Source organism: Phascolarctos cinereus, unplaced genomic scaffold (assembly GCF_003287225.1).
Source record: "Phascolarctos cinereus isolate Bilbo 61053 unplaced genomic scaffold, phaCin_HiC Scaffold_7;HRSCAF=346, whole genome shotgun sequence".
Classification (NCBI taxonomy): Eukaryota; Metazoa; Chordata; class Mammalia; order Diprotodontia; family Phascolarctidae; genus Phascolarctos; species Phascolarctos cinereus.
Window position 1 is genome coordinate 46,155,862 of NW_027556180.1, and position 26,913 is coordinate 46,182,774.

Genomic DNA, 26,913 nt, shown 5'->3' on the forward strand with positions numbered 1-26,913 from the left:
GGGAGATACACAGATAGCTAGATAGACAGACATACAGATAGCTAAACAGACTCATAGACAGATGGATGGATGGATGGATGGATGGATGCATAGATACATAGGTACATAGATAGATATAAATCTATCTATATCCATCTCATTTGATCCTCACAACCACACTGGCAGGAAGTGATATTATTATCTATTTTTACAATTGAGGAAAGTCAGGCAAAGGTTAAATAATGCCCAGGATCACCTAGCTACCTATTAAGTATTTGAGGCTGAACTTGAACTCAGGTCTTCTTAACCCCAGGCTCAATATTCTATCCACTCTGATACCTAAGTATAGCAATTCTTTAAGACCATATAAATTACATTGTCAGAGGGAGTTTCCTCATCGGGGAGCCTCCATACCAATAAAATCACAGATCCAGTCCTTAATACCTATATTTCCCAGACACTTACATGTGCATACGTTGGATCTCCTATAGAACATAATCTTCTTGAGGGCAAGATCATTCATTTTGTCTTCTGGCACAGAACAGGCATTCAAGAAATGCCTATTGATTGATTGATGATGGATTTTAGATGTTTGGGGGCCTCTTCTATGAATGATTTGATTTTGCTACAGCTCCAGTAGAACCATGAATGTGACTTCAAAGGCAGAAATGAGGTTCAGGAAAAAAATTCCACCCTTGCTGAGTAACTTACTTTAATGTGATTGTGACTAAAATTAGGTCCCGGTTGTAAGAGTGAACAGAGTGGGAAGAGGGGAAGGGTAACATATTGGCACCTAAGTCAAAGACTCTTCTTTAGGGACACGTACATTTCCCATAAAATACGATTTTTAAAAGTCAGAGTATTTAAATGAAATGAACCTAGTGGTTTACTTAACATCATTGTCATCATTGTTTGGGGTTTTTTTTTTACTACACTAGTCACAAAAATCATTTCATCTTATGGCCTAGAAAGTCAGGCTGGAATGCGATCAGAAACAAACAGGCTTTTGTTTATATACAAAGAAGACACTGGCTATTATTGAAGTACATTAAATCAATTTTTATTTGGCTAGGTTCAAGAGGGGGAAAAATCCAACCTTGTCTTTGGTTTCAGATCTGCCTTTTACTTTTTTTCCAGAATGTTATTTTCTTTCCATGAGGAATTAGACAGTCCTGAGGTTAAAGAAAGTGCAGAATGAAGTATTTTCTATGGATACAAGTAAGAGACTATCCCGTGTCCTGGAAAGGGTCCTAAAGGGAAACAGAGGAGATTAACAGCCACAATTTGTCTTTCTCTTCCTTTAATCATGCCTCTGTTTTGCACTCTTACTCAGTTCTTTCAATTTATCCTCATTAGTGTGCTGGCTAATCCTCCATTTGCACAAGTTGACACTGAATTCACCTTTTCTTTTGACAGAATTGGGTATTTTATCTTTCTCCTTTTTTATGAGCTTGTAAAGACAGAATCTATTTTCTCACTGAAAACAAGCCCTGGGATACGGGGTATTTATTTGAATTAATTTAATCAGGGGGAAAAGGGGGCCTGATCGTCCAAATGACAGTCGTCAGCTGAGTTCCAAAGAGGAACCTCAATCTGGAGGGACTTTTACTTCTTACCCCTCTTCCCTTCTTCTTTCCTCCCGGCAAGCAGAGGTGAATGTGAACTTGGAACGCTGAGGGAAACTTGAGCATTTCTCTGTTCAAGGAGGGGAGGAGGAGAGGTTGGGAGGGATATTTGAGGATATTTTCCAACATTAAGTGATTGAACCAGTCTGAATTATTATTGCTGGCTTGAAGTGAGACCAGTCTGGAACAACTTCAGTCATGATGGCAGGAACCTGAAACCCGACCAAAAGCATAGGTTTGATTCTACCCAAGATTACTACAAAAATAGCCATTCTTTTGTCAAGAGTAGCAGCCTCTCTTAGCAACCAGATTTACTAGATCTGACCATTTTGACAAATACGTGGATATGTATTTGTGGGGGAGAAAAACCCAAATTTAATGAGTTTGACATTTTTCTCATAACCAGAAACAAGCTTCTTTTCAGTTTTGTTTTTTGTTTTTTGTTGTTGTTTTTTTTTGGTTGGCTTCTGCTCTTCCTTCTCCTACTGTGAACATTCCTCAAGGCTCAGTCTTCCACTGTCTACTCTACTGTCTTTCTATTCTCTACCAGGGATAGTGCATCAAATCTCTCTCTACCAGGGATAGTGCATCAACTCTCCTGCCTTTAGCTATAACCTCTCTTTGTATGACTCCCAAATCTACGTCTTCTGTTCTGGCCTCTCTACTAAATTCTAGTCTTCCATCTACAACACCCTACTAGACATTTTCATGTTGATGTCTTGCCATGAATTCATATCCAACATGTTGTAAAAGCAAGCCCATTATCTTATCCCCACAAACTCATTCCCTTTGTCCAATTACAGCCAATGAACATTTATTAAGCCTCTACTATGCTTAGCATGTGCCATTCCTTATCTCTTTTCAGGGATACCCATTCACCTAGTCACCCAGGCTTAAAACTTGGACCTCCTCTTTTATATATACCCTTCTCTTCCATCCCCTGTGTCCAATCAGTCACCAACTCTGGTCAATTTTTCCTTCAAAATGTCTTTCATATCTATACTTCCTTTTCTGTGCTAGTCAGCTGTAGGATTCAAAGAAACACAAAATTTCACATTCAGTTCATCTGCCTATGTAGTGTATTGGCTAATATACATACATTCAGAAAGGGTAAAAAGACATACATTCAGCTTAATTCCCACTGCCTTTGTCTGATTCAGGGAAATAAAGCTAACTGCTACCAGCAAGCTGACTTTGTCCAGACAAAGCCTAGCAATCCAATGGCCAAAAATGTTAGGAACTATGATGTTTCATCCTGAGAGAGAAACGAAGGGAGCCAGAGCCTCCTACAAACTCACCCATCCTGAATGGGTCAAACGAGGCTAACCCTAGGAGTCGGTCCAGTTTTGCTCTGGTCCGGGGCTGCATGCTTCACAGGACACTCTAGCTCTCTCTATCTGCAGTCACACACCCTCTCCTCTCGGGGGTAAGGGGCCTGACCTCAAGGGCTTGCCTCCCTCTCCTTTGACATTTCTACCAGCCTTCTTCAGGGTGACATCATCTCATACATATACTAGTTAGTTTCTTAGTTAGCTTCTGTGATTCCAATATTTACTCTCTTCAGTCTATGTGCCTTTGGCTCCCAGGCTAGACAGCTACTCATAGGAAACAGTAATCTCATTAATGTGGGTGTTTCTTTCAACAAAATACTTGTGATCCACCCATGCTATTCCATCCCCTGCAACCCTTGTCTGTGTTCTCCTATAAATTTGCCCCAGAGGCCCACCCAGTGCCCTGGAGGCCTTCCTTAAGTTCTCTTGATATTGAGAGGCTACTTGTGGTATGGATGAGCTGCCCATTCCTTGTGACCAGTTCTTTTTTTTTTTTGGCAAGGCAATGGAGTGAAGTGACTTAGCCAGGATCACACACAGCTAGTAAGTGTCAAGTGTCTGAGGCTAGATTTGAACTCAGGTCTTCCTGAATCCAGGGCCAGTACTCTATCCACTGTACCATCTAGCTGTGCCCCTCCCCGGCACACACTCCAGCCCATCTTTTTTGCTCACATATTTCTTTAAGGAGATATTTTACTCCAGTTCTACTTAATTCTTCATATCTCCTCACATGAATTATTCTGCCTCCTTCCCTTCATGAACCAAATGCTATCTGTCTTCCAAAGTCCAGCCTAAATCTCTTCTCCTGAAAGTTTTCACTGACCACTTAATTCAACCTCTATAGATCTTTCCCCACCTCTGAATGGCTATTTATAATACATATAATTTAGTGTTTAATTGTATTGCATTAAGCTACACAGTGGGCTGGGATATTTGCCTTCTCCCCTCCCTCATCCCCTTTCAGCATTTTTGTTATGAAGGAAAATAAAGTGTCTACCTAAGGGAATATGCATAGTGGAAGGAGTCAGGGCTAGAATTATAACTACCCTGAGGTACCGAGCTCTGGGATAGGGTGAAATGAAGGAATCAATGGCTATGATGGGTGACCGGTTGGGGTTGGTGTGGTTATGTTGGAGGTAAGCTCTGAGGTTGGTTGTCTGGGGAAAGACCAGGTATGGAAAACCCATCTTACCAACTATTTACACATGCCATGGGATCAAGCCATGGCTTAGGTACCCTGACCCCCATTTTGAATAAAACTGCTCTAGTCTAGGAAAACAGCAGACCCAGCAGCTGGGATATAAAACCATAAGGAACAATGGAAAGAAAGAAGAGAAAAAAGGAGAAAGAGAAGGAGAAGGTGAAGGTGAAAGAGAGAGACACAGACAGAGACAGACTGATAGAACTCCCCAGAGCTACCCATCCCACTTTGAGCTACAGGGAATCCAGACAAGACTTGTGAGGGAGCGGGGCATTCACCAGAGAAACCTCCATACTTAAGAAAATACATCACATCTTTGTGACTAATGGTTGCTTATTATATGGCTGAAATAATTTTCCTCCTTTTAATAAAACTTTGTTTCACAACACTATGAGCTAAGCATCCAAAAGTCAAAAACTGGTATCAGTCTATTGAGGGGTGCCTAAGCTTTCTGGGTTTGAGTGAATCACAAGAGTAAGGAAACATTCCCTCCACCCCCAAGTATACTCAGAGGCTTATGGTATTGCATCTAATGGAACTCTCATGTTGTTTACTGTTGTTCTTTCCAAGGTAGGTACCAAGTCTTACAAATTTTTCTGTACCCCCTTCATGCCCCACCCATACACAGCAGGTACTCAGTACTTAGGACCAAAGGATAATAGATTCAGATATGGAAGTTTCATTCAATCCAACCCCCTTATTTCACAGATGAGGAAACTGAGACCCTGAGATGGGAAAACACTTGCCCAAGGTCACGCAAATAATAAATGGCAGAGACAGGATAATGATCATTATCATGATTGCTGATGATAATATTAATGAATAGTGAATAGAGAAAGAGATATGAGGGGGCAGCGAGGTGGTACTGTGGATAGAGCACTGGCCCTGGAGTCAGGAGGACCTGAGTCCAAATCCAGCCTCAGACATATAACTAGCTATATGACCCTGGGCAAGTCACTTAACCCCATTGCCTAGCCAAAAAAAAAAAAAGAAAAGAAAAGAAAAGAAAAAGAGAAAGAGAGAGTAGACTTGTAATTTCATAGGTATAGGTTGCTCCTAGTGTGAAATTTCTTCTTTCAATGCAAGTAAGCTCCTTCTCTGCAAGTTAGAGTCTGAGAGAGTTGTCTTGAGCCCTGAGAGACAAATGATTTGTCCAGAGTCACACATCCAATGTGCATCAGGGACCGCACTTGAACCTAGGTCATCCTGGCTCCAAGGCCAGCTCCCCAGCCATACACGACATAACAACAGTAACTCCTACTTTTATCTCTTTAAGGTTTGCAAGGTGCTTTATACATCATCTCATTCAGTCTCACAACCACCATGGGAGGTGAGTGTTATTATTATACCCATATGACAGATGAGGAAACTAATGTGAGAGGTTAAGTGACTTGCCTAGGGGATGAGGCAGGATTCAAACCTAAAATCTTCCAGATCCCATGTCTTTGCATTATGCCAAGCTGCCTTTCTGAACCCAGGTCCTCAGATTCCAAATCTAGAAACTCTTTCCATTGTACCTGCGAGTGAACGAGTGACTTTACTAATAGCATGCTGCCTCTGATATGCAACTCAGTTCAGCTCCACCAACATTTATCATGCACTCTGTACAAGGCACCAGATAGTGCTAGGCTCCACAAACCAGAGTAGAGTGTCATGTTCTAAGCCTGATGATGCTCAGATTAATTCCCCGATATAAACCACAGCAGGTCTTGATTTACTCTCACATTTTGACAGGGCCAAAACCTTCAGCCACCAAACACTGAATAGACACATGGCAGACTTCCTCGCTCCTCCAGCCCCTAAACATCCACATGAGAGGAAGCCCCATCACCCCACAGATGAGCTGCTCTAGTCTTGTTTGACTAATATCTGCAGTTTAACAAAAAGACCTGTGAAGCAAGGAGATCAAGAGCATTTTTTCCTTTTCTCCAAAATAACTATTGACAAGTCAGCATTCATAATGAGACCACCCATTTAAAAAGGTTCTCACACTGCTACCCATTTGTAATATTCTTCAGCCCCTGAGCAGTCATGGACGAGGTCTAATGACCTGTTGAGTCACCCAGTTAACAGAAATGGGAAAGACTGTCAAAAGCTCCCATGTCTTCGACTCCCTGTCTTTTTCAGAACGCATCACTGAAAAGTCATTTAGCTCAACTGCCTTTGATAAGTCAGCATCCCTCCAAGCCAGTGATTCTCAGTTCTGGTTCTGGTTCTGGTCCAGGTCACACCTCAGGGAAACACTCGGGATTTCCAGAGATGTCACAAAATCCCCTAAGGCTCCCCTGAACACAACATATTTTGATTTTTAAGAATAATATTGCCATGCAGTATTTGTTGATGGTCTTAGCAGCTTCTAGAAGCTTAAGGAAGAGCTGGAGAAGAGCTCATTTAGTCCAACCACGGTTGTAATGGGAAGGGGGCTGGACGGGGAAGCAAAGAACATGGCTTGGCCACAGATTTCCTGTTTGACCTTGGGCAAATCACACATCTGAGCTTGTTTTGTCATCTGTGAAATGTCAGGAGATGAACTAGGTGGTCCCAGAGGCCTCTTCCAGCCCTAGGTCTGTGATCTAGTGATCTCTTCATTTATAGCTGAGGAAACTGAGGGTCGGAGAGGTGTGGCCACCTGTCCCCACCACTAGTAACAGGTAACAAAATGGAAGATAAAATGATGATAAATGACAAATTGCTACAACCCCCAAAAGCTGAAGAATCACATCTTGATGCATTATCAGTGCTTTGTAGTCTGTCTTTCTCTCCTGTTTCTCCCTCCCACTGCTGTCTCTCTCTGTCTCTCTCTCCCCCCCATCCCCTGCCTCTGTTTCTCTGTCTCCCTCTCATTCTCCTTCCTTTTTAATCTCTTTTTTCCTCTCTCCCTCTTCCTTTCCTTTTTTCTTTCTTTATTCCTCTTTCTTACCCCTTCCCTCCCTTCCTACTTGCTTTTCCTCCCTCCCTCCCTTCCTTCTTTTTTCCCTCCCTCCTTTCCTTCCTTCCTTCCTTTCCTTTCTTCCTCTCCTCTCTCCCTCCTTCCCTCTCTCCCTTCCTTCTTTCTTTCGTTCTTTCAAAGAATTTGTATTAAGTGCATCCTCTACGAAAAGCAGTAAGTTAGGCCCTGAAGTAGACATAAAGTTTAAATAAGACATGGTCTCTGATCTCACACAGCTGATATTTAATTTAAAAACTACTGGTTTCTACTACAAGGTTCCTTTATTTACCACATGACCTTCTCCAATGCCATTATGTCTGCTGTGAAATATAGTGACGAGAATAGCAAGAAACATAACAGGCAAGGATGCACCTGGTCTTGGGCAATGATGGGTATAATATTTCATATGTTCTTCCTAAGAATACTCTAGTACTCTGGAGATCTTTTCACAGATTGTTTCCCCAGTGGAATATAACCTGCCTGAAGGCAGGAATTGTTTTCTTCCTTTCAATATATGCTCCGCACCTAGCCCAGTCACACACACGCCTACACACACACACACACACACACACACACACACACACACACACACACACACGCGCGCTCGCGCGCGCACACTGTAATTGGAATAGTGATTTAACCCGTGATTTCATTGGTCTAGGGAACTCCTTTTACTAATGTATATCTGTACCTTTTGTTCAACTTCTAATCTTAGAGAGTTCTCAGACTTGAGCATTGAAAGGATAATTGCCAGAGTCACAAAGCTAGCACGAGTCAAAGGTGGGACTTGAACCCAAGCCTCTCTGGCTTCCAGGTCAGCTCTTAATCCACTATGCCACAGAGTAAATGCTTTTTGGATTGGACAGACTATCTAGGGCTCTCAGGATCCTTTTACCAACTCCCACTACCATTGAAAATCTGGATTCCTAGAGCCTGGCTACATTTCTCCCTTAGTCAACAAGCATTTAGTAATATTAAATTAAATTAAAGAAGCTTATTATATGCCAGGTACTATTCTAAGTAGAATATAAATACAAGCAGAAAGACGTTCCCTGTTTTTGGGGAGCTTACATTCTAATGGGGGAAGATGACACACAAAAGAAAGGTTTTAGGGGTACCCTTGAGGAATCAGAAATGATTCTCTCGGGGCAGCTAGGTGGTGCAGTGGATAGAGCACCTGCCCTGGATTCAGGAGGACCTGAGTTCAAATCCTGCCTCAGACACATAACACTTACTAGCTGTGTGACCCTGGGCAAGTCACTTAACCCCATTGCCTAGCCAAAAATAAAAAAAAAAAAAGAAATGATTCTCTCTTGCCATCAGCTCAATACCCAACGGGTATGCTTCCTCCAAAGACTAATTATTTAGTCAGCCAGCCTTAAGTAGCATTTTATAAAGGGGTATTTACTCAAGGGGTACTGTAAGCACAATTGGCACAAAACATCCCCCCCCAAAAAAAGAAAGGCCGTGCTATGCTCTCCCAGAAGTACATATACAGTCCAGAGGAAGGTGCACTCAAGCCTAGACAGCACACATGGCAAAGGGGTAGCTCATAACTCCCAGCTGCTGGAAGTCCTTCTCTCCCATAGGGGTCAAGAACTTCACATTGAGCATGGTGAATCTTTGTCTCTCTGTCCTTGGCTCCTGTCATTTTATTCAGGGATATGACTAGGACATCAATGTGAGGGGAAAGGGGATAAGCATTTATTAAGAGTCCAAACACTTTGGGAAAATAGGAAGTCCCAAATTCTCAAGACCTTTCAAAGCTAATAAGGTCTTCCTTTGGCCAAAGGAAGAGGCAGGGGTGGGGGTGGGAGAGGAAGAGACCTGGAGCAAAGCTGGTACTGAGGCTTCCCCTTCCCCACCAAACAGTTCTCATTCAAGGGGATTGGAGGGATACAATGCTTGTTCCAACATTAGAACTCAGTTTTAATTAGGTTTGGTCATTTATATTAGGTTGTTTCCTCAGTCTATCCAAACATGATTCTCATGCAACATCATCCCAGTTCTAAGGACTTTTCCCATTTAGTCTAAAGCAGGGGTTCTTAAGCTTTTTGTGTGTCATAGACTCCTTTGGCAGTCAGTCTGGTGAAGTATTTGGACATCTTCTCAGAATATCTTTAAATGCCTAAAGTAAAATTCATAGTATATCAAAGAAAACCAAACATGTGGAAATTACAGTTATCAAAATATTAAAAAAAAAAATTCACAGACCACAGGTGAAGAACCCCTGCTATAAAGCCTAAGATCTTACCCAATTAAGGTATCAAGCTTAACTTAGGGTAAGATGGTTTCAACTGCACCCTTGCAACTGAAAAAGATTGGAATTCTGCCATAGCAGTCCATCAGGCTAGTATCTTCAGGGAATACTCAACAGTGGCTTTCAGCAACTTCTTCTAAAGGGTAATTAGAAGCTCAGTATCCTGTTAATGGAGGTAGGATTATTTTTCACAATATGATTCGGATATTTTTCCCCTATATTATCTGTTTTTTTCTGTTGTACAGAAGAATCCAGGAGGAATAAATCTCCTCTCCTTCTGGGAGATATATCTTTCATAGATCTACCCAATAGCTCTATTCTCTGGATTGCCAGTGGAGAGGTCTTATTCTTCTGGCTCATTGCATGAGTGGGCACATCCTTTAACTTACTGATTTAACTTGATTCATACACACACAAGTGCATCTCTACCACCCTCTATCAGGAGTTCCTGACCTTCGCTGTGCATCATCGTCCCTTTTTGGAAGCCTGGCAAAGCCTATGAACTCCTCCTGAGAATAATGTTTTTATATAATTGAAGAAAATGCTAAATTCATTTGGGGATTAGTGGGAGAAAAAGATGGGATTTTTTTCCCTATCCCAGTTCAAAGATATTAAAATCTGTCCATAAATACCTTAGGGCTCCATGAACCCCAGGTCAAGAACTCCTGACCTAATGCTTTGTGGATAAGTTAGGCTTTTCCCTTTAAATGTTCTAATCTCTCAAAAAGGAATGTGAGCATTCTTTGACTCATTGTTTTTTCTCTCTCTCTCTCTCTCTCTCTCTCTCTCTCTCTCTCTCTCTCTCTCTCTCTCTCTCTCTCTCTCTCTCTCTCTCTCTTTCCAGATAGATAGATAGATAGATAGATAGATAGATAGACAGATAGATAGATAGACAGACAGACAGACAGACAAATAGATAGATAGACAGACAGATAGACAGATAGACAGATAGATAGGTAGGTAGTTGGATAGATACTCTATCTCCTTAACACGATCCAAAATCTACTTTCCAAATAAGGTCATGGATAAACTTCCATTTAATTAAAACATTTTTCAGATGCCTCAGCAGAACAGTTAATTGATTGTTAGGTGGCTGACTTTGGTTTAGCTCCTGATCATACATTTCTTAAGTCTGCACTCTAAAACAAATTTCACGGGACTTGTGATTTGAGGCAATGCTGTAATTTGACTTTTGGGAAACATCTGTCATCCTTGCCCACCAATTTGCTCTGAATAGCAAAGACTCCAGTGACAAACCTTTTCTGAAACATTACAAACATTCTACAAAGTTTGTGAGGCTATTATTTGTGAGGCTATACTCCCTCTGGATTCTTTGGTTGAGGGCTTTTTCTCCTTTAGACTCATTCTGCCATTTTTTTAAAAAGAGTAAAATGTGACTCCACTTCAGAAATACTTTGTAAACTCTGGCTCGTCATGTTTTTAGATTTTCTGGGATGAGGGGGGACTGGCAAAACTTTGGCATGAACATATACACATATGTGTGTATATACATATATACACATACATATACACATGTATACATACATACATTCACATAGCATATGGCTATTGCATGTTCAGGTCTGATTAAACATCAGGTATAGCCAAAGGTATAATTTGGGTGCAACACCACCTCCTTATCCTATTTTCACAGATTCCTGGGCATAGCCATCCATTCTTTACTTACTTTTTCTATTCTACTCACCTTCTATTTGCCTCTCTGCTCACAATTCCCTCTTTGAATTTGTTTGGCCCACCCAAATTTGTCATTCCAAAATGGGCCTTGTGTTTTCCTGCCTCCCTAACTTTGCTCACTCTAAGTTGAAGAAAAGGCATCACAGAGGAAGTTCCCTCATTTGGGGTTCCCTATACCAGTGTTTCTTACAGTGTGATCCAACGACCTCTCAGGGCACCTGAGACCTTTTCAGGGGATCCATAAGGCCAAAACTATTTTCATCATAATACTAAGATATTATTTACCTTTTTCACTGTCATTCTCTCATGAGGATACAGTGGAATTTTCCGAAGGTTACATGACTGGTGACAAGGTTTTAGCTAACAAACATGAAAACTGAATTAATATCTCATCTGCAGAATTATACTTTTGCCTTACAAATGGATGAATCTGTAGACAAGGCTGTCCAGCATCAGCTCCAACTAATCATCAAAGATCTTTTATGGGAATGTTTGGTAGCAAACTCAAGTGATGCTGAAATACTCAAAGTGTAGAAGAATTTTTTGAAATCTCATAGTTGATCTTGGAACAATTGTGAAGAAGCAATAGTGGGTAAAACCACTGGTGCTTTAGCTCAAGTCAAGGCAGCAGCACCAAATTCTTCCAGTTGCTATCATATTCTTCAAGGCCAAAGTGTCAGTTCATCTTAAGAGGGTCCCTGATGAAGCAATAAAAATTGTTCATTTTATTCAACCTCAGCCCCTGTGTACATGTCTCTTTGACATTTTGTCTCAAAAAACGGCAGGTACACATGGGCAAGTCACTTCCGCTGCTTTCCAAAATATGACAGTTGTGTCAAAGAAAAGCACTTAGGAGACTGAGGTGTGAGCTCAACTTCAGGGTTTTTTTTTTCACGAAACATCAGTTTTTTACTTGAAAGAATGACTGACAAACTATGGCTATTCAGATGAGTGTTTGGCAAACATTTTCTTGAAAATGAATGAAGTAAGCCTGTCACTTCAAGGAAAACTGACAGTGTTTGTTGCCAATAACAAACTTTGAGCTTTCAAGCAAAAATGAGAATTTTGGAAAATGTGTAGCCATCACCATGAGCCCAATAGCTTCCTGATGCTTACAGATGTTTCTGATGAAATTGGTGGTGATATTAACAAATGTGTTTTTTTTTAATATTGTACAATGAAATAGGTTAACATTAGGGAAATCTGCATAACTCAGTGAATCAATATTTTTCAAATGACTATTACATGTTGTTACAAAATCATGGTGGTTTTTGTAAAAGATCCATTCAAAGCACAAGCTAGACCAATGGATTTTCATGCCATTGATGTGGCTTCAAATTCCACATTGCAACTAACCTTTAAAAAAACTACCAGTTGTCATGTTTTTGTCTATATCACAGAAGAATTTCCACAATGATCTGAAAAGGCTATTAAGATGCTCTTCCCTTTTCTAACTACATATCTGTGTGAGGCCAGATTACCTTCATATACATCAACTAAAGCAACATCACAACAGACTGAATGCAGAAGCAGAAATGAGAATCCAGCTGTCTTTTATTAAACCAGACTTTAAAGAAATTTTCAAAAATGTAAAGTAATGCCATTATTCTATTTTTGTTTTAGAAAAAATGATTTTTTTCATGAAAATATATTATTTAACATGTATTGGTTTATTATTTTTAAGCAATAAAATATTAAAATTAAAATAATTTTTGAAATTAAACAAATAATTAAAGTTGATCAGTTTTAATTTCTAATGTGATAAATATCAATAGATGTGACCCACATAAACAAAAGTTCTTTGGGATCCTCAAGACTTTTTAAGAGCATAAAGAGGTTTAGAGACCAAAAAGTTTGAGAACTTCTATGCTACATTGGTAAAATCATAAATCTATTCCTAATCTTTTGGAGCTAGAGGGGATCTTAGAAGCCCCCCTCATTTTACAGAAAAGGAAACTAAAGATTAGGGAGTTGAATTACTCATAAATCATACGTAGATCATAGGTAGAATTCATGTTGACTAACCCCATCCGCTCACAAATGAAGAAAGTGAGGACCAGAGAAGTTAAAGGACTTTCCCAAAGTCACACAGAGAACAAGTAGCTGAATCAGAATTCAAGCCTGGTTTTGTGGATTCCAAAATGGATTCTTTCTACTGCATCATAAAGGGTGTCTGGCTTGTAGGTCTAAGAACTGAGAGTTGAGGGGCAGCTAGGTAGCACAGTGGATAGAGCACCGGCCCTAAAGTCAGGAGGACCTAAGTTCAAATCCGGCCTCAGACCAAATACTTGACACTTACTAGCTATGTGACCCTGGGCAAGTCACTTAACTCCAATTGCCTTAAAAAGAAACAAAAAACCAAAACAAAACAAGAACTGAGAGTTGAACACTTGCCATCCCCATGGTGCCCAGAAAAGTTCTTTGAACAAGGTAGGCACTCAGTCAAAGAGATGAGATGAGAAGTCTGGTTTTCATCAGAATAATAATGCATAAGCTTGAGGTTTTCAAAGTGATAGGTTATCTTAGTTCAGAGGTTCCCAAACTTATTTGCCCTACCACCCTGTTTCCAAAACAAAAAAAAATTACTCAATGCCCCCCTGGAAATCTACTTTCTTTAATTCTTTAACAGTTTTTTTTATTTGTGTCATTTCAAAAATATATAATTTTTTAAATGATACATCTTAAATTTAATAATTTATTATAAATTTGTGGTTATTTTCCTGCATTGAAATTTTGATGATGCAATATTGCGTCATATAACTGTTCAGTATAGTAAAAAAAGTTATTTCACATACACATTCCTGCCAGTGTATGCTGGACTTCCCAACATGCTCACCTGCCAACACTTGCTTGTTAAGACTTGTCAGCAGACTTGACCACTGATGGATTATAACTTGTATTTTGTGTGTTTATTTGGAAAATGTAATCACTATGACTTTAACTCTGTTATAAAACAGATGAACTGTAAGAACGGTTTTTCAAATTTTTCTTCTCTTCTTTCCTTATGTTTCCACTGCCCCCTAATTTTTATTCAATGCCCCGCAGTTGCACCATAGGCTACTACTGACCCCCTAGATTGTTTCAGCACCCCCCAGGGGGTAGTATTGCCCACTCTGGTAACCTACATTAGTTGAACTTCACAACAAACTGTTGATGAAAAGACCACAGACATGTTCCCTGTTTTGGGTGATCCCCGAATCTCACAGTGGATCATATACCAGTAAGTATCTGAGGCAGGACTCAAACCCAGGTCTTCTCAACTCCAAAGCTCTCACTCTGACACTCCACAACACAGCCAATCTGGTGACTTGATGACCTCTAAAGTTACTTCTGGATCTGAAGTTTGATGACTCTACAATTGAAGCATGAATAAGTGGTGGGAAAAAAGGCACAGCTCTTGCTTGAAGCTCTCTGAAAGCTGGCCAATTGTTCTCATAGCCATTTGCTCTAGCCACAAGTTCTCTTTCTTGTATTTCTAGCCTGGTGATTGCCCAAACCCAACCGGCCAATTCAAATGGCATCAAAGGCTGGGGAGAAGACGTACTGGGGATGTGAACCATTAGTGAATGGACTGCATTACCCAAACAGTGAGAGGAAGCTGGGTAGCCAGAAGAAAACATGATTTGAAGCCAGGAGACCCTGAATTCAAATCCTGCCTACATACTAGTTATGTGACCTTGGGAAAGTCACAACCTTTCTGAGCCTCAGTTTCTATCCTAGGCTGAGGGATCAGTATCCTCATCAGTCAGGCTTGAAACCTAAGTCATCCTTGATTCTTTCCTTTCACTCACTCCACGTTTTCAATCACTTGCTAAGTTTTGTTGAATCTGCTTCCACAACATCTCTCACATTCCTCCCCTTTCCATCCACATAGCCACAACCCTAGCTCATGCCATCATCACCTCTTGCCTGGACTGCTTCAATAGTCCCCTAACTGGTCTCCTGGCTTCAGATCTCCATGCCCCACACAGCTGACAAATCAACATTCCTACAACACACTCTGACCATGTGATCCCCTGTTCAATGAGCTCCAATGTCTCCCTAGGGAATCTAGCATTAAGTACAAACCCCCCTGTTTGGCCTTCAAAGTCCTTGGAAATTTGACCCCAGACATCTTTTCTCTGCTTATTCCATATTCCTCCCTCTCACAAAAACTAAATATTTCAGCCAAACTTGTCTGCTTGCTGTTCCCTGGACATGACATTCCATCTGTTCCCCATCCCTGGAACACACTCCCTCCTCACCTCTGTCTCTTCTAATTCCTAGCTTCCTTCAAGGTTCAGTTCAAGCACTGCCACTTACTCCAGGCCTTTCTTGACTATCCTATAACCAAATTAGTTGGTATTTACTTATGTCGGTATGTATTGTTTTCCCCAAAAAATTTTAAGTTCCTCTAGGGCAGGGATGTTTTTGTCACTGCAACCCTAGCTTCTGGCAGATTTCTTACGCATAGTAAGGGCTTAATAATGCTTATTGAAAAATGATGAAAACTAAACACTGCAACATTATACTGGGATTCATGCTTGAAATTACAAGAATTACAACAAAAATTTTAATTTATTATTCATCTGTTTGTTTGGTTTTTTTAATACTATTTTATTTTTCCATGCTATCCACATCCAGAGAAAGAACTATGGAGTCTGAATGAGACTGAAGCATATTATTTGCACTCTCTGTCTCTCTCTCTTTGTTTCTTCTTCCTCTTGGTTTCTCCCTTTGGTTCTAATTCTCCCTTATAACATGACTAACGTGAAAATAGGTTTAATATCAGTGTATATGTAGAGCCTATATCAGATCACACTTCTTGGGGAAGGGAGAGGGGTGGGATGGGAAGAAAATCTGGAACTCAAAATCTTATGGAAGTGAATGATGAAAACTAAAAATAAAATAATTAATTTAAAAATAATATTTTATTTTTCCCCAATCACATGTAAAAACAATTTTTAACATTCTTTTTTCTTTTTAAGTTCTGACTTCCAAATTCTATCCTCCCCTTCCTTCCCTCTCCACTCCCTGAGATGGTAAGCAATCTGATATAAGTTACACATGTGCAATCACACCACTTCCCTATTAGTCATTCTGTACTACTTTCACTTTTGAGGCCACTCTCCCTAGGGATGAAGATTACCACAAGAGTGTACTTCTGGGTATTAGGAAGAAATGTCTATAATTTCTGTTCTTGCTATATCTTCTTAGTAAAATCTTGTTGTTCAATCATTTCAGTCGTGTCCAACTCTTTTGTGATCCCATTTGGGTCATCTTTCCATGTAGGAATGTAAATAGTCTAACCTTATTGAATCCCTTATGATTTCTCTTTGCTGTTTACCTTTTTAATGCTTCTCTTGAGTCTTGTGTTTGAAAGTCGAATTTTCTATTCAGCTCTGGGCTTTTCATCAGGAATGCTTGAAAGTATCCCTCTAGATACTGTAGTGGTTTGCCTCTTCCTTCTCTGTAAACATTCCTTTGTAAAAATAAATTGACATGAAATTATTAAATAAAACTGGGCACTAACAGTAGGGGAAACACAGTGTAATTGGAGCTTTAATTAATAGTGTTAGAGAAAGTCACTTCAATCCCTTGGAATTACATCAAATGTCCTCCATCTGAGAGAGTGAGCCCAGAGTATTGCTACAGTAATTTAAGTATTACTGCACCCATTTGACAGATGAGGAAACTAACAGTTGGAGAAGTAAAAATTACTTGACCAAGGTCAAAAAGCTATTAATTACTATTGCTTTTAGGGTAAAATACAAAATCTTCAGCCAGACATTTCAAACCCTTAACAATCTGGCTCCCTCCCATCTTTCCAATCATTTCCTATTACTCTCTTTCATGTACTCTTTCTACATTCCAGCCAATTAGCTTTCTAGCTGTTTCTCATACATGGAATTCCATCTCCTGCCTTCATATCTTTGCACAAGTGGCCTCCACATCTGGAATGCTTGCTGTCCTCTCTTGTGGTTCATAGAATCCATAGGCTTGTTCAAAGTACAAGGCAGGTTATACCTCCAAAAGGAGACTTACCCTGGTTCTTCCCCTCTCCTATATTAATATTCTCTCTGCTAAAAAGAGAAAAGTTTTATATTATTTTGTAGAAAGTTTAAGTTTGCTTGTGTTCATGTTATGTCCTCTTAGGAAAATGTAAATTCCTTGAAGGTAAGGATTATTTAATTTTATCTTTGTATGCCCATTATCTCTTAATATGCATCTATGGAATTAAGCCAAACATATTGCTTTAAGGTCTGCAAATATCCTTACAGATATTGCTTCCTTTGAACCTCCCAATAACCCTGTGAAGTGGAGACTACAGGAGTCATTAACCCCATTTTACAGATAAGGAAACTGAAGCTCCCAGAGGTTATACAGGACTCAAGGAAAGGATCTAAACCAAGAATTCTGGTGACCCAAATTCAGCATTCTTTCCACATTGCTCCTCTCAAATCTAATTTTTATGGAGATGCAGCCCAAGTTGGTAGAGTCTCAGCTCCAGAAATTTGCCATCATGTGATCAAACTTTGTTCACAGAAAATCATGAAGGGGGGGCATAAATTGTGGTAGCTATTTTCATCAGTAGCAAAAGTACCTACAGAAGTGAAATCATAAAGCCTTGACATATTGAAGTAAAAAATGGATAAGGAACCCCTAAATTCTGATGATATAGGGAGTAGCTGTGCCTTGGCAGCATCCTCACTGCCTCCACCCATGAGGACTTTGATCTAATACTGATAGTATCTCCCTAGACAAAGTGCAAAAGCCCTTATAACATCTACAGATTGGAATTTGTTTTGATCATTGATAGGTGTCCTTGATAAGAAGTCCTCCCTCTATCCTACTTGGCACCACTGGCACCATAATTAAGATGAATTATATATATGTGACTAGTTCATACACCTGGAATATATCCTTGGGGAGAGAGCAAGGATTGGGAGATTGGACAGAGAGAAGCTGGTTTTGTGAATGTGTGTGTGTGTGCGTATGTGTGTACACACACACACACACACACACACACACACACACACACACACACACACACTCAGTTCCTTAAAAGAAAACCTGTGTAGTCACATTGACCTTCAGGGAACCTGTATGCTCAGAGGGATCGCTTCTCCATGTTTTCTCCATACATCCATCTCTCACTGCTCCTCTTTCAGGATCTAGACTCTCTTGATCTTCCCCTTTTTATGACTTTTCCAATATCTCTGATTTGCATCTCATAAAGGCGCTTAATGACAGACAATCTAATATAGTTACTTAACCATTTCCTGCCTCCCCACAGCCTGTAAATAAATACCTTGGAGAACAGAAATCTCATCTTTACTCTTTTTGTTTCCCCCCTCACTTCCCACTCTTAACCCTAAACACAGTGCCATGCCCATAGTAGGTGCTCTCGTTAAATTTAGACAAGAAAATTTAAAGCCTTGTTAGGATCATGTGAGGTAACAGGAAGTCACCAAAATAGACTTCCCTATAAGCTACAAAAGGATAGTAATCATGCATTTACATTAAATAATGGAGACAGCCTTTGGATTTCTAGCAGTTCATCTTCCCAATCACCACCCTAGTTATGTACTTTAGCTCCATTCCTTATTTGCCTCTTAAATTCACTAACCTTTGACTTATAGTTACAGGAAATATTTTATTGTTCATTCACATATTGGCTTAAATTACTGATGCCCAAACTTGATGAAGCAACATCACCCTTAAAAAAAGTTTGTTGTAACTCCTCACATTTCATAAAATAACCTACACAATAATTTTGTTGGCTCTTATGTTAGTCAAATAAAAAGAAGAATTTATTATAATATCAACAACACACATATTGAGCAGGAAATAAAATAACATAAATATGTTTTTTGATATGTTCCTTTTTCAATTTTAAAATCTACAGCTTATAAAATAATAACTGTAATAATATTCATATCAATATGTTAAGCGGGCTTGTTTTTCAGCACTGGTTTGCAGTGTCATTGCTGATACTGCTTTCCTTAGTTCATCTTTGAGCACTGATCAATATCAATATGTTATCCTTCGATTATAACAACAACAAAAAAACCAACCCTGTTTCATACAAATGATATGTATGCTAATAAAAAGTTGCATTGTGTTGTTTAATAAATCAGAAAACTCTTTTAATTACCTAGAGCCAAAACAGAATAAGATTTCTTTCAACAAACTATTACAAGACAACTCTCCTTGTTCAAATGGAGTAAGACTAAATACATCAATCATATTTTTACATGGCAAATGGATTCTTTATCCATTCATATTTAGACCTGGGTCTTTAGAATAAAAAGACAATTGTTTCTGTAGACTAGTCAAGTGATTTATCAATAGATATTTACTTTCTTCTAAAGAAGAAGAAAATAAATACTTTTTTTTTGCAAGGCATTAGTTTTTCAATTGGGAAGCATATCAAAAATATTATTTTGCAAATTTACCATAGTTCTAACTTTTTCATAATTAAGTCAGTTTGAAAAGTAACCAATCTTCGCTAGCCTAATCTTCCTTTTCAACAACATATTATATATGTCAACTATTTACCTGACTGGTAAAAATTCTCCATATTTTGCAACCTAGACCCACCATGCTGCTCTCAGGTCATCTTTAGGCCATGACTCCTGGATCCTAGCCCTAGCCTAGGACTACTAACCCACACCCTAGCTCTAGTACCCTGGGTCTCTGGGCTTTTGATTACTGAGAGGTTTCCATATCTAGCCTGACCCAGACCTACTACAACACTCTCTGGCCATCATCATGCTACACCATCCCACATATGGACCTCTTCCTGCAGTGGTCCATTCCTGGCTCCTGTTTTCCCCCTCTAGCTCGGGAGACAGTAATCAAATCAATGCTACCACTCTTGAAAAGGATGTGTCAGTCAATTGCCCTGTTCACACTGACATCCATGAGCAAAACATCCCTCACTAGCTACCACTTTCCTATGTTTATCTCCCCTGTTAGAATATAAATTCCCTGAAAACAGGGACTGTCTTGCTTTTTGTTTTTATGGTACCTGACACAGGTGAGTATTTTAAAAGGCTTTTTCCCTCATTCATCAATCCCTTAATTTGGATCAAATGAGCCTCTTTAACTATAATTGTTGTTTTATCCACTCACAATGCAGAAGAAGAAGATTTTAGTTCCCCAAGTGATTTCAAAGATTTTCAGACAGAGGCAATTATATCCATTGTATTATCTACATGCAACATAATTTGAAGTTGCTTGGTATATTATTTGCTAAGCAGTATTCTGACATACATGAAGGAAGGAGGAAGAGAATGGGCTTTATAAATGTTAGTAATTATCATTATTATTACTATTATTATGGTGCCTACTATGTGCCAGGCACTACGCTAAACACTTGACAAACAACGCATTTGATCCTGACAACAATCTTGCAAGGTAGGAGCTCTTATAATCCTAATTTTACAGGTGAGAAAACTGAGGCACAGAGAGGGTAAGTGATAACTATTATAATAATAGCTAACATGTATATGGCACTTACCAAGTGCCACACACTGTGTTAAGTGTTTTACAATTACTGTCTCATTTAATCTTCATGACAACTCTGGAAGATAGGTGCTACTGTTATTGCCCAATTTACAGATAAGGAAGCTGAGGCAAACAGGGGCTAAATGACTTGCTCAGGGTGATATAGCTTCTAAATGTCTGAGGTGGGATTTAAACTCAGTTCTTCCTGACTCCAACCCCAGTGTTCCATCCATTGCATCACCTAGCTGCCTAGCTGACCATAACAATACCTGTAGCTAGTGCCAACATTTCTTCTATCAAATTTTGTGCATTACTTTGCATCCTAGTAGGATGCACCCCACTCCTCTCCCAGTTGGAAAAACTATGGTTTAAGGTTTCTGCCCTACTGTTTGTCTCTTCCACACCTGTACATATATAAGCATAAGTCTATGTCTGTTTAAGGTTATAAAGTCTTTCAAGACATGGACAAGATCTACAAAATTGTCTATGGACTATATACTATGTAACTTTCTAGCATTTACTTAGTCATTTTGAAATTATTTTTCAATTCCATTTAACAAATCTATAAAATAGAACTTATATGCCTGGAACTTGGCAAGGCTTTGAGTCAAAAAGACAAAACAAACAAACAAACCACCACTTCATGCCCTTAGAGTGCTTATATTCTATACATATATTCTCACATTTTTGTACCAAATTTAGTATAGTCAAAGCTTGTGGACTCAGAAGCAATGTGCCCTCAAAGTGAACTCTTGGTTTATAAGGAAAGAAAGGGAAAATCCGTCCACATATTTTTTCTATTTTCTGCTGGGGAAAAAAAAACTAATAGGAAGAAACTTTTTTTTTGGTCTTAGTGTTGGGATAGAGATCCATAAAAAAAAAAAAAGATGTTATCTGTGTTGGTGTCTTCATGGAGTTTATACAAATCACTGTGCTTGTCTCACACAGTCAGCAAGCATTTATTAAGAGCTTACTATGTGCTAAGCACTGTGCTAAATCCTGGGGTTATAAGTAAGGTGAAAAACACAGTCCCTTCCCTTAAGAAGCTCATATTCTAATGGAAGAGACAGCATGCATACAATTAATACACAAGCTAACTAAGATGATAAATGTTGTTTTTTGTTTGCTTGCTTGCTTTACACATTTTTGCTCCCTTCTACTTAGAAATATGATGGATATCAATCTTTCTACTTGCATTTAAATAAACTTAACTTCTCCAAAAACTAATTTTTTGGAGAGTCAATTAATTAACAAGCATTTATTGGGTGCCTACTATGTCCAGGTATCTGTTAAGCACTGGAGACAAAAAGACCAAAAAGAAATAGTTCCTACCCTCAAGGAGCTTCCATTTGTTGTTGTTGTTCAGTCATTTCCATCTTGTCCTACTCTTCACAACCTTATTTGGAATTTTCTTGGCAAAGATACTTGGGTGGTTTGCCATTTCCTTCTCTAGTTCATTTTACAGATGAGGAAACTGAATGAAGCAAATAGGGTTAAGTGATAGGTAGTAAATGTCTGAGGCTGGATTTGAACTCATGTCTATCTGCTGTGCCATCTAGTTTCTGTCTTGCATTCTATAGGGGGAGACAATATGTAATACATACACACACACACACACACACACATACACACTATAATATGGCAAAGAGGGTTAAGTGACTTGCTCAGGGTCATACAGCTATTAAGTGTCTGAGGCCAGATTTGAACTCAGGAAGATGCCTTCCTATCTTCAGGCCTGACACTCTATCCACTGCACCACCTAGCTGCCCTCTTACATTCTACAGGGAGAGACAATGTGCACAACATAGATATAGATATATAGATATCACATAAGGTTAAGTGGCTTACTCAAGATCACACAGCTAGTGTTTAAGACAAAATCTGAACTCAGGACGATGAGTCTTCCTGTCCTCAGGCCTGACATTCTATCCACTGCACCACCTAGCTGCCCTGGCAAAATAAGAATATACTTATATATGTATAGTTATCCCTTCCCCATTGCAACTTTCCCCATAATGGTTTCAATATACTGTGGATCCACATAAGAAATTAAATGGAAATTTTGGAGGAGTTTTGCAAAAGCTGAAGATGACATGAGAAGGCCAGCAGATCATACAGAGAAAGTTTAACAACTCAGAAATACACAAAATATATGTACAGTTTAGTATAATGTCAACATATTTTGTCTTTCAGTACTATAATCATTCAGACTTCTCTGTACAAAGAGAGGGCCAAAAATTTTTACACTGATTTTCCAGATCATGGGGATACCATGCCTTTCACCCCAGGGATGTAGAAGGGATAACTACATAATAAGCATAAACTTATGCATGTATATGTAAAAGGTGGGGTAGGGTGTCACTGTACATTCAGAAGGTATGCTCATGTGTAGAATCCAGGAATCAAAAGGGGGAACCATCATGGAGAGTATTTGGGTGGTGATAAAAGGAGAAACAGAAGTAATTTTGCTATTGGAATATGCTACAGAACAGCTGGACAGAATGAGAGGATCCATGAGGACCTCAGAAACCATCCCAAGTCTAGCACAGAAGCATGCCAGAGCAGTGATGGGGGACCTAAAATCACAGAGTCCCCTATTTAAAGTTGGAAGGGACCATTACAGCTGAATCCCCTTCTCTGCAAAAGCAGAATAGTTAATAACGTCTTGACTTGTCTTACCAATAATTTTATCTTTCCAAAACGTGGGAAAAGCAACAAGAACAAATTTTATTCAGAATCTGATTCTCACTAATAACACTGGAGTGGAAAAGATGTGAAGTTTAGGAGGAAGTGAGCACTTCATCCTAGAATTTGTTATTAAGGGAAGAAATAAGGGTATAGCTGACATAAACACCAGATTTTGAGAAGGAAGAGTTCAAAACAGTAGAGGAAAAACAGCTAGGATCTCATGAAGTAAAATGCTTTAGGGAGAGTCAGCTAAGGAAGGATGGGAGATGCTCAAGAATGAAATTCAGAAGACACAAAGGAAAACTTTCATTGAGGGAGGCAAATGGGGTTTGTTTGAATATACAAATGTAAATGTACAGGGAACTCACCAATCAACTTGGTTTAGTTTAGTTTTTGTTTTTTTAAATTTAGAGAAAAAGAAAGCAAATCCAGATAACAGAAAATACATATGAGTGTGATATAATCTTGTAAAAATGTCAGGAATGCTAAAGCTTAGAAGGAGCTGAGATAGGCAAAGAGAAGTTACAACAAAAGAGGTTTTCAATACTTTTATTGGGAGGAAAAGGTGACTGAGTAAACAGAAAGGATCTTTGCTTGATAATAGACCACAGAAAAAGGGAGAACTGTTGAATTCTTATTTTATTTCTGTTTTCTCTTTTTTTAATGGCTAATGGGAGCTAATAAAGATAAATAAGAAAAATCTGGTTTAGTGGACTACAAACTCAAGTCAGCAGTTTGATATGGCAAATCATCCTACCCTCAATCTCCTCCCCTCCTCTCCTCTCTACTCTCTCTTCCCCTTTTCCTATTCTGCCCAAAGGAAGGTAAATTTTGATGGCCAAAAGCTGCCTACTTAACTCTGAGTTTACTGGCTAGATTTTTCTCTGAAAGACCAAGCCTTAAACCCAATTCACTCTGGAGCTCATGGATTGGGCAATAGATCCCTGCCCTAGGGTCACTTAATGGTTACTTTTTGGACCCTTCTGGCTCCAAGTAAATGTAAATAGAAAATGTTTCTCTTTGGGTGAGTAACCCTGAGGTCTTCCTCTCCCTGTTTTGTTTTGGTTTTAGGGTTTTAATTTTTTTTTATTAAAGGGGCCATCCCTAGATTCATTCCTTTAAAAGGCCTATTCACTGAATGTGCATTATTACATTACTCAAAGTGAAAAGACCTTAGCTTAAAAAGGTCTCCAGTTGACATTTTGGGAGCCAAAATGGCAGGAGTAAGAAGTAAGTTGCTCTGACCCTCCCTCATTGACCTCTGAAAGCCCTGAAAATATCAGCCCAGGAAAAACCCTGAGCCAGCAAAAAGACAGGGTACAGTCTTGTAGTCCATGAAGCTTGGGGGATTAACAGGAAAGGCCCCTCTCGCTCTTGGGGGGGGGGGCAGAGCAGTACAGGACTGGAGGTGTCCCAGGAAGCCAGTGGCAAGCCTCACTTCAGCATATGAGGGGGAGATCCTGAGACCCAGGTTGGTGGAGCAGACAAGTGCCAACACCAGGACACCACCACTACCACCCCAGCCTCAATACGGGCAGGGGAACCATTAGACACCAACTCAGAAAACCATCACAGCTGACAATGTTCTCCAGCAGCGAAATCACCCGATGGCTCAATGCAAATTTGGGAAGTACAACTCCAGAAGGCAAAGCTCTAGTCTGACAGACATCTACCAACAGCAAAATATTCCTGTGCAAGGCCCCATCAAGCAGGAGCCAAACATTCAAGTGCAATGCCCAGGTGAGCTGGAAAAGAAGCTTGGGTAAGGGTCCCCTTCACTCCAGCAGGAGAATTCAGCTTTTTTTTTTAAGTCAGGAAATAGGCAAACACCATGAACAAAAAGCAGAAACAGAAAATGACCATAGATTCTTATTTGGGGGGAAAGGGAAGAGCAAGGCACAAATTCAGAAGAGGACAACATTGCCAATATTCTCACATCTGAAACTGAAAAGGGGAATATGAACTGGTCTCAAGCGCAAAAAGCCTTCTTGAAAGAGCTCAAGAAGGATTTTAAAAGTCAAATAAGAGGTAGAAGAAAAATGGGAAAAGAAATGAGAAGTATGCAAGAGAGTCAATAGCTTGGAAAAGAAAGGACAAAAATTAACTGGAGAAAAAAACTCCTTAAAAAGTAAAATGGGCCTAATGGAAAAGGAGGTACAAAATCTAATAAAAGAAAACAACTTGCTAAAAATTCGAATGGGGCAGAAATGCAAATCAAAATGACTCTGAGGTACCAGATTGGCTAACATGACAAAACAGGGAAATGATAAATGTTGGAGAAGATATGGGAAAATTGGAACACTAATGCATTGTTGGTGAAGTTGTGAAATGATCCAACCACTTTGGAGAACAATTTGGAACTATGCCCAATGGGCTACAAAACTGTGCATACCTTTTGACCCAGCAAATACCACTTCTAGGTCTGTATCCCAAAGAGGTCATATAAATGGGAAAAGAACCCACATGTACAAAAAATTTATAGCAGCTCTTTTTGTCGTGGCAAAGAACTGGAAATTGAGGTGATGCCCATCAATTGGGGAATGGCTGAACAAGTTGTAGTATATGAATGTAATGGAATGCTATAGTGGTATAAGAAATGATGAGCAGGCAGACTTCAAAAAACCCTGGAAAGACTTACATGAATGGATGCACAATGAAATGAACAGAACTAGGAGAATATTGTACACAGGAACAGCCACGTTGTGGGATGACTGCCTTTGATACAGTTGGCTCTTCACAGCAATGCAAGAATCGAAGACAAGGGCTACAAAAATGTGCATACCCTTTGACCCAGAAATAGCACTTCTAGGGCTATATCCCAAAGAGATCAAACAAATGGGAAAAGGACCCATACATACAAAAATATACATAGCAGCTCTTTTTGTGGTGGCAAAGAATTGGAAATTGAGAGGATGCCCATCAACTGGGGCATGGCTGAGCAAGTTGTGGTATATGAATGTAATGGAATACTATTGTGCTGTAAGAAATGATGAACAGGCTGACTTCAGAAAAACCTGGAAAGACTTATATGTTCTGATGCTGAGTGAAGTGAGCAGAACCAAGAGGACTTTGTACACAATAACAGCCACGTTAGGCAATGACTAAGATTGTTAAACTGAACCTTTCTCAGCATTATGAGGATCTAAGACATCTCCAGAGACCTCGGAATGGATAATGCTGTTCACATCCAAAGAAAGAACTATGGAAGTCAAATCGCTATCACTTATTTTTACCTTCTGTTGAGTTTTGTTTCATCTTTCTGATGGTTCCTCCTATTGGTTTGAATTTTTACTTACAACTTCGCTAATGTGAAAATATGTTTAATGGATATGTAAATGTAAAGCCTATATCAGATTGTGCACCGTCTTGGGGAGGGTGGGGGGGAGGAAAAGATAGAAAAATTTTCAACTCAAAAGCATATGGAAATAATAAAAAATTTAAAAAAAAATTAGAATCTAAGACAACTCCAAAAGACTCATGATGGGAATTGTTATCCACATTCAGAGAAAGAAATATGGAGTCTGAATGCAGATGGAAGCATACCATTTGCTCTCCTTTTCCTTTGTTGTTTTGTTTGATCGCTTCATTCTCATGGTACCTCCCATTAGTTCTAATTGTTCTTTACGTCATGACTAATGGGAAAATATGCTTGATATGAATGTATAAGTAGAACCTATATCAGATTACATGCTGTCTTGGGGAGGGATAGAAGT

The 26,913-nt window shown here is 39.4% G+C and overlaps 1 long non-coding RNA gene across 1 annotated transcript in view; it reads right to left on the reverse strand.

Annotated features, from left to right (window-relative positions):
• Positions 1-1,014: 1,014 nt before the first annotated feature.
• LOC144454791 (uncharacterized) overlaps positions 1,015-26,913 on the reverse strand; it is a 32,186-nt gene continuing 6,287 nt past the window's right edge. Inside the window, exons 3-4 of the long non-coding RNA XR_013483336.1 lie at positions 16,347-16,481; positions 1,015-1,816 (exon numbers count right to left, since the gene is read on the reverse strand). This is a non-coding gene — a long non-coding RNA (uncharacterized LOC144454791). The remainder of the gene's footprint in view (positions 1,817-16,346; positions 16,482-26,913) is intronic.